Below are 12178 nucleotides of genomic sequence, written 5' to 3'. Positions count from 1 at the left end.
AACAGCAAAGCGGAATTTAGAGCACATATCCAATATGGAAAATGTTTCCTTGCTGGCGCATAATTAGCCGAGCATATTCGATCGCGTTCAAGCGTGATCGGGAACGAATTTCTCGAATGTGGTTGGCCGTTTTGCGCGAGCCCAATCGCGATCGATCCTGAGACATCCCTACTGCAATCGAAAGTTCCTGATGTGATGCCATGTTTCACGTAATTCTATGCAGCTGCTTTCCAAAGCTGGAATCCCGCACCGATCGCGTCGCTATTGTGAATGATGGACACTCGAACGCTGGTCATCAATATTATTGTTTTAAGTAAATAAAATTACAAGAATACAGGCTCAGACTGGCAAAAAGGCATGTTCCTGACAGAAAAAAAAAAGAATAACTGTTATTGCGCAAAAAAGAACGAAAAAAAAGCATTCTAACGCAGCTTGATCCCCTTAAAACGCGCACTTGTAAAGGCAGCAGACACCTCCTTCCGGGACAAGCCGCCGGGCGTCTCCTAACTTCCGGTGACTTCACTTGCGCCCGCCGCGGTGAGCGGAGATGCGGCATCCAGCAAATTATAGTGGAGATCAGTGGTCCGCGAGTGCGTCGTCCGCGTCCCAAACAGCCGATCGATCGCTCGCGCGTGCTCCGACCATTGCAAATGGTGCAGCTTTGTACGGTATTAACGCTTTAAAGTTTTAGCTTGTCCGGTAATCGGTTAAACGCAAGCGGGCCGGGCGTTGGGGCGGTTTGCCGGAACCGTAAACGTGAGCGGCCTGCATGGTGCTACCACCTGGTGGCGCAGAAATCAAACAGACAATTGCAGTAACCAAGTGTATTCTACTTCGCTGCTGGTGTAAATGTTCGACAGTGGCGTAATCGTGTTGCCGCCGAACATTTACACCAGCAGAGAAGTAGAATACACATGGTTACTGCAATATTAGCTGTTTTTTTGTCTGTTTGATTTCTGCGCCACCAGGTGGTAGCACCATGCAGGCCGCTCACGTTTACGGTTCCGGCAAACCGCCCCAACGCCCGGCCCGCTCGCGTTTACCCGATTACCGGACAAGCTAAAACTAGACAGTTTTAGTTTAGCGTTAGCGTAATAGCGGGGTTACGGGAAATAGCGTTACCGTTCCGCAACCGAACTTTGCAGAAAGAGAGTTTTAGTATAGCGTGATAGCGTAGTTTACGTGCGGGACGCTATTCCATTAAGCTTTGAATTTCGCATACACAGGGCACCTAATTCTATGTGTGTGCGCGTCCGGAAAGTGCGATAGGCAGCGCAATGGAAGCCAGGATTTTTACTTCACATGTCCGTCGATCTGCAACGAAACAGACAAGCAGTACAAGCTGTCTACCATAGCCTCCGAAATCCTCCCATCTCAGAGGCCATATGCCGTCGTCGCGCCTATCTCCCGGCTTTAGCGACAGATGGCGCTCGCATCTCAGAAAAAATTTCTCTCGTTAGGCTTAGGCGCGTTCGAAACGAGAAGCGATCTCGAAAATTCCTCAAGATTAGCCATAACACTCTCTCGGCGAAGCGGCATGAGACTAAGCAAAAGCCGTTTACGCAGTCATTTGCTACGAACGAAGTGAATTCTACCAAAACAACGCCAAATTCAGTTCGAAGCGGGCGACCGGGACCGCCGCCATGTTTTACGTACACTACGTACACCACGCTAACACGGTAACGTTAACTCTGAGAAATAGCGTGCGCACGGTAAACGGTATGGGTCGGTTAGCGTTCTGCGCATGCGCACTTCAATCCCGCTATTCCGGTACGCCCGCTATTCCGGTAACCACGCTAAACTAAAACTGTCTACTATGTACTCTTTCCAGACAGGGACATGCAAGGAACGCCGAAGTGCACACTTATATAGGCCCGTCCACGTTACCGGCACGCCAACTCGCCGTACGCGGGTCGCCGTTTGACGGCGGTCTCGCTCGCGAGCGGCGAGATTTCTTTGCCGTAGACAGGCTGGAACCGGGACCCATTTGTGCTGCAGCCGTACAGCGAAGTGGCGAATCGGTGACCGAGGAGTGGTCACCCTGGCACCGACGGCAGCCTCACCGCCGCTGATCGTTCGGCGGCGCCGATATCGTCGCTAGGCCTTCTCCGGCTCACTCGAAAGCTAAAGCTGACGGCGCTACGGAATGAATCACCGACGCTCACAAGTCGCGATATTTTCTCACCGTTGTTGTCGCTCTTTGCTATAATTATACACAAAGAAGAAAATGCGCTGATATTAGCGGCGCCGTCGGCTGCGATGCGGGCACAACCGAGCCGGTCGTCTGCCGCCGGTAGCCGTGCACTGCAGCTGAGCTCGACAAGTATCGGAGCTCTCGTTCGTGTTTAACGTTCGACAGTGGATATCGTTTTTCATACAATGTAGAACTTACGCGTCACGTTATCTAGCGGAAAGTATTTTGCTAGGACCAGAAGCTGCTGGTGATGCTCCATGCTATGTGACTGGTGCTACGTTTTTCAGCACAGACACGACACTGCACTTTTTGCACTAGAGCTATGGACAATTTTTATGAAGTTTTAAAGCTACAAGAAGTCCTTGCTTAGTGAAAACAATTGTTCTGTTAGCGCAACATTTTGCAAAACTGACCGGCTAAATTCGGGGTCAAGGATCTCACCACATAGCGCCACGCTTGAAATACGTCGAAGCCGAGTCTCTTGTGGTTGAGATTCGTCAATAAACCTCGTTGAGCATCCACGCCGCATGCCGCCGGCCGGCGCCGACCCCGAAAATCCGTCGGAAATCCGCTCCTTGTGGTTGGGCCTTTATTTAGCGCAATTAATAAGCATTTAATTTGACTTTTCGTATAACCCAGGTGAAAATTTCCAACTGGGATCCAACTGGGATCCAACTGGGATCAGCTGGGATGAACTGGTTCCAGCTGGAAACCAACTGGTCCCAGTTACACACCAATTGGTCCCAGTTGGAAAGCAACTGGGTAGCAACTGGTTCCAGTTGGGATCCAACTGGAACAATTTCCAGTTATACTGGGAGTGACTGGACCCAGTTGGGATCCAACTGGAACTTTGACCAGTTGTACTGGAATCAACTGGTTCCAGTTGGATTCCAACTGGAACATTGACCAGTTGTACTGGTAGCACCTGGTTCCAGTTTGGATCCTAATGAAATGGTGACAGAAGTTTAACTGAAAGCAAGTAACATGCAGTGCTTGCTAAGACAGCAGCAGCTAGTCTATATACTTATACTGAGTAATTATGTTTTGCAGTTTGAGCAACCCTAGCGAAAATTCTAATAGAAGTTTTTAATAATTAGTCTAATACAGTTTTGTATTAGTTGTATAAGTTTTGTATTAGACCAATTGACAGAAATTTCTATTAGTCGTACTAATTTACCTGTAAGACCAATGGCCCTGTGTATTGTACTTATTAGTCTTACACAATCAGTGTTGCATGTCTACTAGTTTCTCCATTAGACTAATGGGTTCTATTGGCCTTATGCTGATTGTTGCTGGTCTGATACAACATGTATTGCTGGATTCTGCAGCTCTTTTTGCTGGTGAAAGTTAATTGATAAAAAATTAGACTAGCGGACCGCTTGCTTGCATGGGGAGGCACGTGTTTCTAATTAATCACTGAATAATTAAAAATTGTGCTGTACAATTGTGCAGCAGATTGCGTTCGTACGTTTGCATTAGTTTCAGCGCACTAAGCTAGAAATGACCATCTCAGCGACATACACAAAAGCGACGTGCGCCTACATGGTCTTGCCAATTTTGCTTCACTGAACCGATCGTCGCGATGAGTCGTTGAGTTGGATCGCTAATGTTTACAGTACAGCGAATACTTCCCCACAAAAAAAAAAAAAAAAAAAAAAAAAAAAAAAAAAAAACCGAACAACCAGTCGTAATCTCCAAGGCAGATCGCGGTGCCCGGTCAGCTTACGAACGACGGTGCAATAGCAGCAACCATATTTGTTTGCGGCTGAAGTTTCATCAGTGTCGTATTTTCTGTTGAAGTGCGCATAAAGTAAATGTTAAACTTTTAATCTAAATTGCTAACTTGATACCGCATATAAAAGGCCGTAATATTTATTAACATCAAAGAGCAGTAGCTCAGAGAAGGGAACACGGCGGGCAGGAAAGACATAAAACTGCGGCCGTAGTCAGCCGTAGTTGCGCACAGCACGTGTGCAATGGCGGCTGCCATGTCAAGGCGAGGCTAGCCACCGTAGCGAGGCGTCACGCGAGGCGTGCGTGCGTGTTTGTGACTGAACTATGTGTTTTTAAGGAAGCCGTGGTGTTAGCGCCTGCGCAATCTCATTCGTGCGGTAGTACATTTGGATAGTTTTTATCTGTGGCTGCTGTTGTAACTTCAAAACAACGCAAGGCAACTCTTTTACCCCTGTCCTTCGCGGCTTTGTGGATCTATCAGCATGCATCGATGTGCAGCGTTTTCCCCGGCGCCGATTTACCATTTCGAGGTAATTATACTTCTTATTTATGATTCTATAGTACAGTATGAAGTGTTTGCTTCTTTTTTTTTATCCTGATGGTGAACGTAAGTACTTCTGTACAGTGGTGTCGGGCCGATTACTGTGTGCGTCGCAGCAATGACATGCCTGTTTCCGACAACGCTGTGCAACATTTCTGTCTAGAATTCCTTATATCTGCCTACTGTTACGATGAAACACACATATCATGTTGATTTTGTGTGCTTTATAATTGTCCTGTCGTGTCATGTGGCGTAATTTTTTATGATAGACATTTTGAGCTAGCATATATCACACTGTCCTAAAATATTAGTTTGGTAATTGCGGAGCCACATTATTCTAATGTGGAAGCAAATATTGCCAGGTTAAACGTTTAGTGGTTGAACTAGCACCCCTGTTTTTAACTGCTTCTATATGTGTATTTTTGTGCCCAGGTTTTTTTAACCACTTCCTCAAAAGGACGTCCTTTGGTTGAAGTCAACGAAAAGCTCTCAATCAAGATTGCAGGTGGCTACATCGAATGACACTTTGTAGACTGCATCAAATAAACATTTGATGATGATCCAAGCTTGTCTTTCTTGCACTGGAGCCAAAAAAATGGCCCCATCGGGTCACATTTTTGCTGAACTCAGCTGCAGACCACTAGCAGACCGACCAGTCCCTACTGGGGCTAACAGGCAACTGGTCCCAACTGGGACCCACTAGCAACTGGTCCCAACTGGGACCTACTAGCAACTGGTCCCAACTGGCAACTGGTCCCAACTGGGACCAACTGGCAACTGGTCCCCACTGGGAATTCTGCCATAAGCCACTTTAACTGGTCCCAGTTGTCACCAGTTGCAATATTTTCACCTGGGAAGTAATGGCTGCCTGATCGAGTAATTTAGATCAAGAGTTAGCATTATGCTATCTGCCACAGGCAGTTTCTTTAAGTATTGTGCAGTTTAAAAACAGTAGGCGACCCTAATCTTTAACTGAAGTGTTTCTTAGTGGCACTCGCACCTTGGCGTTGGTGTTCTGTGCTTTGGTGGGCGGTAATCATTGGTTTCTAATTATTTCACACACTTTAGTAATTCAACTTGTAACTAAACTTATGCTCTGATATCATATCTATGATGAAACCCAGGAATTTTGTATTGTACTATTTTTTCTGATTTATTTTGAATTTCGTCCCCAGTCGTCTCAGGAGGTGAACCGGAAGTGCTGCGCAAGAAACAAGAGTGTCACTTGATGCTCCTGCCACTAAAAAAGCACCTTGTTTATAAGAGGTGGCGCAGGCAATTCAGAAAGGAGTAATGGTGCCAGCGCTAACGTTCACTAATGCCGGTCGTTCTGCGCTAAAAGACATGCAAAGATCTTGTCTGGGTTGGAAGTTAAACCAAAGATCGGTGGGCCTATTGACATTGGGGGCTCTCGATAAAACCATTAACGAGACAGTGCAGGATGACATGTGTTAGTGGGCCTCTTTTGAAGTCGGAGAAGCGCAGAGCAAAATTGGTATTGGAGAACGACTTAGGAACACCTCTGTGGAAACATTTCATCCGTGGGACATCCAAATCAAGTCCCAATGTCCGTGCACCGGCCGTTTTGGAGACAAATAGGAAATACGCCGGACATACAACTTCTGATTTCCTGCATGGAGACGTCCCAAAGATAGTGTATCTAGACCTTTTTTCGGCCCCCACGTGAATAGTTGTCCCCTCACGGCTTTCTTTTTCAGTTTCCTTGTGACAGAATTACAAATTGCAAGCCGAGGCTATCATGTCTGCAGCTGTGTGTACATAGTACGTTACGTGTTCTTTTGAAGCAATTTATTTTAAATACTTCATTCAACATGCCACTTGCACCTGGCTTACGAGAATGAGTACCTGTAGTGTACTTTCGCGCGCGTGTACACATGGTGTATCTGGACGCGGGATAAAAATCCCGGCCGTGGCGGCAGCAGTTCGATGAGGGCAAAACGCACATAACACCCGTGTACCGGACATTGGGTGCACGTTAAAGAACCCCAGGTGGTCAAAATTAACCCGGAGTCCCCCACTACGGCGTGCCTCATAATCAGATTGTGGTTTTGGCACATAATACCCCAGAATCTGCATTTTATTGCGATAGCAATTATATGGACACTTCAACCGGATTTTTGTCGTCGGCGTCGCCGTGAGGTTCCGCATAAAGTCCAAGGGCGATAAAATCGTCGCGCGCCGTGTGCGCGAGTGAAAGCGCGCGGGGGACGCACACTATCATGGAGAGCGAACGCACGGCGGAAAGCAAACGCGACCGTCGCGCGAAAGGCCGTGGGGGTATGGGTGGGAGGGAGGCGGGGCGACGCTGTGCTGCTTTACCAAATGCTTATCTTGCAACCGGGCGCAAGGGGAACTGGCCACTCAATCTCCCACGCGAAAGCGGGAAGGCAGCGCGGGAGGGAGGGGGGCAGCTTCTCCTCTGCCAACAACTCCTCTGCACTTTGCCCGGTGGTGGCAGTCGCCCACACCGTCTCTTTTCTCCACACGGCTCTGAACATTGCATGCGCTGTGCATTCGCCTCGCAGTTTCCACTGAAGCGATAGACCGCGCGAACCTTCGCCCGCTGCGCTTGCTGCCAGCGTTTTAACAGTCGTCGTCTGCGGTCATTCAGTGTGATCTATTCATGTTTGCTTGTGCGCGCTGACACGATTGTTAATTCAGTTAGTAAGCGAATGTGTCCAAGTTTATGCAGCCGATAGAACTCTAGCTCTCTACTAATTTGCTATCGCAATCGATGCTTCGCCTTTCGGGCAAAACTGCGACATTTTTTTCCACATGATGTATCTGATCTTGGCTGTGTGGGCGATCTGTCCCCATTGCATCTGTCACACGTCTGATGGGCACGAAATATTTACTATACCTTGGCAGTATATAGTGAGGCCTGCGACCCCCAAGAAGATTTCGGTTTCATGCCCTGATTCTATTTATGCTGAGTAAAATAGCCATGCAAAACCCCCAAATTTTATTTCCAATTTTATTGCGACAGCAATTATATGTACACTCCAGGACAATTTTCGCCGTCGGCGTCACCATGATGTTCCGTATAAAGTCCAAGTGGGATAAGACCCTATCGCATCCTGTGGCGCTGTTTGCTGCAGGCGCGAGAGAAGGAGTGAGAGGGTGAGCCGAGAATGATGATGATGAATAAACATTTATTAGGCCCAAAATATATTGGTGGTGCCCACAGGTACCAGACGGGGTGGTTCCCTAGTTACGGGACCCATATGTTCCCAGCAGCTCCTGGCCCCTGTCCGTCAGTGCGAGCTGAATCGGTAGGGCGGGGCTGGATAACAAGGTCTCCCATCGCTCAAGGGGTTGGGGATTGGGGGTGTTGGCGGGAAGGGGAGGAGGGGGGTCTTGAGTTCTGTGCACTCAGCCAAGATGTGCGGCAGGGTGCCCTTTTCCCTTTTGCAAAAAGGACAGAGCGTATCATGTTCCGCGGGGTACATGCGGTTCATCAGTACGGGATGCGCAAGCGAACCCGCCTGCGCTCGACGCAGGATGGTCTGTTGTTGCCTGGTGAGTTTGGGGTGCGGTTCTGGCAGTTTGCACCTTTCCTCTCGGTACATCCGGGTAATGTCCCGAAAGCTGGTAACCGGGTGCAGTAGCTCTTCCGGCTCGTGCTCTGCCCGGATTGACATTTCTCGGGCATGGTAGTCGGCGATGGTGTTGCCTGCTACCTGCGAGTGAGCCGGGACCCACACGAGCTCTATGGCTCTTCCCGGAGGCTTGCACTTGGATAGAATGGCTCGGGCCGCGGAGGAGATTACCCCCCTGCGGAAGCTTCCGTAGGCTGTCTTTGAGTCGGTGACCACGGTGTCCACGCTTGGCTGTGTGAGTGCGAGGGCCGAGAAGAATGGTGGCTTCATGGGCGCCGTCTCCCACTCGCCCAGCGTTGTACGCGAAAAGGGGAGGGGGCGAGTTGGAATGGCGTATATAACCAGCCTTAATTGCCTGCATTGAACACCACCACGTCGGAATCCGTGGGCCACGTGCATCACACTTGCACAGGTTGTTTATTCTTTCGCAACCGATGGTCGTTTATGTTGACGCGCTGCTCTTCGAGACAGGCCGCTGGGGATGGCGCACTTCCACTGCGGTGCCCGATATATGGACACTTTGCGGACGAGCGCATGCGACGAGAGGCCAAGCTGTCTCGCCGCGTGCACGTCGCTCAGCGACATATAGACGCATTCTTGGGACCCAACACAAACACAGGCACTGCCGGGGGTGGTGGCATTTCCGTTGTAGTGTGGGAGATACACAGCTTGCGCCGGCGAGCATGCATATGCAACAGGAGACCTAGCGGCAGCGCCGCGCACGAGTATGCTTCTGCGGCATGTCCGGGGTTGGTAGCTCACCGGGCGATTTATGTGTTCGCGGAGCATGCCACTGCACTGGGCCAGCTGCACCAAGGTGTGTGAACCTCTAGCAAGGGGGCCATGAGGCATTCGTTTAAGTGACGTTGGTCTATGTGTTCCAAAAACCAGACTAAAGAATTAAGGAAGGCGGTCACAGTGTAGATTGTTGATGGCCCTGCCTATGGACCCTTTTCACAGAGCAGTTTGTTTTAGAGAAACAAGATGGTGCTTATGGCGGCACGTCATACGTCTCCTCAGCGACCGCGCACGAATACGAAACCATTTCTGCTTCTACCTTGCTTCTGTGCAATCAGCTGTCGGAAATGCAACTGAGTTTTCGTTAACGCACTCCAATCATGCTAGATTGAGTGTGCAGTAGTTGGCTGCAAAAATAGTGACTGGCATGTTAAGGAATGGAATGAATCTGTGTGGCCAAGTTCGTGGACCGCTGCTGCAACTGACCGAACGTGTTACCAGCACTTCCAGATGTACGGCTTTCTTCGAGGATGCAGAAATTTGCTCATCCGCCAGAACTGTATCGCTAACTTTCAAAGGAAGGGCTTCAGCCCCAGAACGTCGGCAAGAGTGAGTACCACTCATTAAACAATGACAAAGGGAGTAGCGCCGCTTCATGTCATCGTAAGTTTCGCGCACGTTATCTATACACCTCTATCCCAAATGGCAGGAAAACTTACACCCACTGTATCGCCGACGTATCAAGAATAAGTGAATGGGCGCACGCTTGAATATATGCACAATATATACGCACAATAAGTGACGGTACTACATCGATAGCGCGCAAAAGGTCGAAGCTGAATGTTTCTAGACGGTCCACAAGAGTAAGCGAATTATTCGCGATAATACGCATTTGCTACAAGCTATGGCAATGTGCAGAACAGCTACGTTTCCAGCCTTGTGCGCAGCAGGAACAAATCTATTTTAACTGAACACGCTCGCGCGCAATTGGGCAGAAAATAATCAGATAGTGGCCGCACCGAGGAACTCCACCGAGTCAGAAACTGGCAAGCCGCTGCTTCAAAATATTTGCCCAATAAAGTACAAAGATCAAAACACACTAATCCTGATTCAATTCATGAGCGGAATGTTTGGATAGCTTGGAATACATATTTAGCCCCACTTTTAGAACAAGCACAATATACGCTGCCATGTTAATCAGCTCCAAAATCGCTTTTGCATGTCCTCTGAAGCTGTCATCAAAGCTTCGTGTCGTTCACCCAGTCACCGTCATCTCCCAAAACAGAGGTTTTCTAAGCCGCGCCGGCGTCATACACTTCCATTGTAAACAAGGAGGCAACGGAGGCAGCTGAGGCAAGCAATGGACGCGTCACCACGTGATCAAACATGGCAGCACCCATGGGATCGCCGCGAAAAGGGTCAATACTTTGAAAAGAACTGATTGGTAGGCAGATCTAAAATAAGAGTACCGCCCCAATTCGCGAAGGTATTTAACAGAGTGTGTAGAGAGAAGGGAAGCAAGTGAGCCGATAATCGGCCGCCGCTAGTCGATGTATGCTACTTTGTCCTACAATAAACCGATGTATTCCTAAGTTGGCCTCCCAGAGTGCAAAGTGTCACCGGACGGCTACAAGGACTCTTTGAAGAATCGTCTGCCTGGAAGACCTGGAGGAGAAGAACTTAACTGGTGCCATGACCAGGATAGTCCAAGTGACTTGCTGCATCAGGGCTGGCGACAACTATCATTTTGGGAAGAGTGCTGGAGCATTATTCTCAGAAGAAGTTCCAGGAGCCGAGGCTAAAGATTCCATGGCGACATCTTAGTGAGAGGCCCGGACCAGCGTCTGACAGAAGCCTGTGGGACAACAGGTGAAGGACACCAAAACAGTGTTCTGTCAAGGAGTCGACATTTGCACAGCTTAGGCCCTGCAGTATCGAGGCATCGTGAATAGGATCGCAAGGAGCCACAATTCGCGGTGAATGACCCGGTTGACTGACCGGGTGATTGTCCGATGGCCAGCGTTGAACGACTTCAACTGGCATCACCACCTGTCGACTCGCCAAGTGTCCACGACCGAATTGAGGTAGGCCCTACCCTATTTTCTCCGGGAGCACCATGTCGGTCACCACGCAAGCACAGATGCAGCGCACAGCGGGAGAAATAACCACTCAATCAGATCCGAATGAGACAGATTCAGTGGGGTTAGAGGCCTCGGAAGGGCTAATATCTACAGTGGATTCCTATAGCCAAGGGGTGGTTGCACGGCTCAGAGAGAAGGAGCTAGACATAGAAATGCTGAGACTGCAAATTCAGCTTGAAACGTTGAAGTTGCAAGAGCATAGTGCCCTGGAGAACGAAAGTGGGCAGAGATCAAAATTGGGTAACTACGCTAACGACTTAAGAGCAGTACTCGCGCCAATGCCAGAGTCAGATGAGCTAGTGATGATGATGATGTGTGGTGTTTTATGGCGCAAGGGCCAGTTGTGGCCAAAGAGCGCCATGCCAGTGTTTGTGAATGTGCAGTGGGGCGATGAATTCTGAGAAGTAGATGAAGCGTGGCTGTAAAAGGGCCTAAAAATAATCGCTGTAAAATGCGTAAAATATACATGTACTAAAATCATGGCAATGACATGAGGTATACTATGAAATGAAGAATGCATTGAGAGGTAATGACACGATATTTAAAATATTTAAGATGCAGTAATTGGCAAGAAGCACTACTGCCTAAACAGAGCCCTTGAACCACAAGGGCCTGGAGGCATGTGCTATAAAAAAAAAACTATCACAGCGGCATCCTCTGGAGAGAGGATGCGCTACGAACTAGTTGGGCTAATAACATGCAGGACCACATCGTTCAAAAAATCGACGACTGCTTTGGCATTAAAAATCGGTTCTTCGCTAAGAAACATAATGGGGTGAAGCGGGACATGATATCGGTACGCTTGTGGAAAATATTTCTTTCTTTATGTTTCGGCTTCCCGGCACTCCACGAGGACATGGAGGACGGTCAGCTTCTCACTACATCTACCACAGGTTGGAGGATCATTTCCATTCAACAGAAAATTGTGAGTACCATATGTGTGTCCTATTCTTAGACGACAGAACAGGACATCAGTTCGTCGTGTTTTCGTTGCGGGTGACCAGAAACCTAACTGTGGCTTAATTAAGTGAAGCTTATTATTTGTTTCAGCGTCCCACAAGCGCTGCCAGTGGTCTCGCAGTTTTCTTCGCAGAAAAGGCTTCAGATCTGCGGGAGGAATAGTAGCCGCAGGATTAATAGCTTGCGATGTAGTTGATGTGGCCAACTGGTCTGCAAGCACATTACCCTCAATGCCTCTATGGCCAGGCAC

General features: G+C 48.8%; 1 long non-coding RNA gene across 1 annotated transcript; it reads left to right on the top strand.

Annotated features, from left to right (window-relative positions):
• Positions 1-4212: 4212 nt before the first annotated feature.
• On the top strand, positions 4213-5029 carry LOC125942573 (uncharacterized). The gene is made up of 2 exons (XR_007465225.1): positions 4213-4458; positions 4902-5029. It is a non-coding gene; the product is annotated as an uncharacterized LOC125942573 (long non-coding RNA).
• The last annotated feature ends 7149 nt before the right edge of the window (positions 5030-12178 follow it).

The sequence above is a fragment of the Dermacentor silvarum genome, chromosome 1 (assembly GCF_013339745.2).
Source record: "Dermacentor silvarum isolate Dsil-2018 chromosome 1, BIME_Dsil_1.4, whole genome shotgun sequence".
Classification (NCBI taxonomy): Eukaryota; Metazoa; Arthropoda; class Arachnida; order Ixodida; family Ixodidae; genus Dermacentor; species Dermacentor silvarum.
Note: the sequence above shows the minus strand (reverse complement) of the source record. Positions and strands in the feature narration are given on the sequence as shown.